The following is a 1,857-nucleotide window of genomic DNA, read 5'->3' on the forward strand; positions in this document are numbered from 1 at the left end:
CGGGGCTGTGTAATGGTCGCACGCCGTGAACCCCTCTAGGGAATTCCCAGCTGGCAGTTACGTAAGGGACCGCGCGCAGTTGCGGCGCTGAGCACAGAAACCCACCTCGCTCGCCCGCCCGGCTACGCAATGTGACCGACCGCCGGGGGTCCCCGCTTATAGCGCCGCGCCAAGGCACGTGTGCCGCCGTCGTGGGGGAGGCTCTTGCCGGGCTTGTTTCGAGGACATAAGGCGTGTGAAGTCTGTCGCTTTGCTCTGGCAGTCTTGCCCCTTCCTACCCCCCGTTAAGGAGCAAACTCCCCCGGGGCTGGGAGCCTTTAAACCCAAGGGCGAGGTCTCAGCCCCCGAGGGGGGAGGCTGCAGCTGCTGCCTGGGAGTTCACCCCAATTAGGTGACCCCTGTGGTATATGGACTATACCCCGCCCCCCCGCGACAGCCAAGGTGGGGGAAACATTTGAGAAAGGAAAGGTTTTATGCCCTGAAATAACTTAGTACGTGGAGGATAAGGGGATTATATTTTTCCTTTAATGCTCGCTGGAGGCCATAATGTACCATTGATTTTAAAACACAACTCCTTTCTGACTTTAATGAGAAGTTCTGCTTAAAAACTAAAGGCCTGATATGGCCTTGGATTTCACATTGTTGTGAGAGGGGCGAATGCTCCCCTGACGTCTCATCAACTCCAACAAGTCTTCACCTGCAGTTCTGCTTATGGCATGGTGCAGGCAGGGCAGGTGCCCACCTGGGTGACTTTACTGCAAATGAGGGACCGGCTTTAGGGAGCGGGCCTCCTCTGGGAGCCTGTTTACACTGTATAGGCCCTTGGTCCCATTTACTTGAACAGAAGCAGGATCATAGCCTGGGTGAAGAGCAGGCATCCCCCTGGGGTCCTACCTGTGTATGTAGGAGAGGGACAAGGAAGTGTCCAGAGCCTTACTGTAAGTGACGCCCACTCAGGGGAGGTGAATTTACCCCTCTTTGCTGTAGGAGGGCAGAGTAGAAACAACTGCTCAGGTAGACTCTTATGAATGGTTATAGAAAGGCTGCAACACTGGTCGCTTTTTAACTCAGATGTGGTATTGTGTGTGTGTATCTAGATATAGATAGATATATATGTATATATATATACAGTCTTTCTATAACTGTTCATGGGAGTCTACCTGAGCAGTTGTTTCTATTTGGTCCTCCTACAGCAGGAGTGGGCAATTATTTTGGGCAGAGGGCCACTTACTGAGTTTTGGCAAGTCATCGAGGGCCACATGACAGGCAGCCCAGGGCAGATAAATATGAATTTTCTAAATTTTTTAGGGGCCCCACGGGCCAGATAGAATGGCCTGGCAGGCCGTATCCAGCCCCTGGGCCACATTTTGCCCATCCCTGTCCTACGGCGAAGAGGGGTAAATTCACCTCCACTTATATATTAACATAAAATGGTAGTAATTGTAGTACACACATGCACCCACACAAACACAAAGTACTGCATCTCAGTTAAAGCTACATATATGAATGTGTATGTGTGTGTGCACACACATATACATACACATATACACATGTGTATGCACGCATGCGTATACATACATTTGAACTCTAAATCAAATTATTTACCTAGCTGGAAGATTGAGTCCCAGGGTATGCTGTCTGCCTGTCTCTCTCACTGGAAGAAAGAGGTCAGACTGCCTAATTAGGAAGTTTATTCTGAACCTCTTGAAAGGAGGGGAGGGAGTGTGCTGGGGGCCTTTGCATGGGGCATTCACAAAATCCCCCTTGTCATTTTGTGGGGCTTCCTGGCTCAAAACCTCTCAGCTCGAGACACTCAAAAGTTTTTTCAAAGTGAGAATTCTCCAATGCCTCTTTCCC

The 1,857-nt window shown here is 50.3% G+C and overlaps 1 long non-coding RNA gene across 1 annotated transcript in view; it reads right to left on the reverse strand.

Annotated features, from left to right (window-relative positions):
- LOC102376747 overlaps positions 1-769 on the reverse strand; it is a 52,152-nt gene extending 51,383 nt beyond the window's left edge. The window contains exon 1 of the long non-coding RNA XR_003094943.1: positions 106-769. This is a non-coding gene — a long non-coding RNA (uncharacterized LOC102376747). The remainder of the gene's footprint in view (positions 1-105) is intronic.
- Positions 770-1,857: the final 1,088 nt, after the last annotated feature.

This window comes from Alligator sinensis, unplaced genomic scaffold (genome assembly GCF_000455745.1).
Source record: "Alligator sinensis unplaced genomic scaffold, ASM45574v1 scaffold147_1, whole genome shotgun sequence".
NCBI classification, from domain to species: domain Eukaryota; kingdom Metazoa; phylum Chordata; order Crocodylia; family Alligatoridae; genus Alligator; species Alligator sinensis.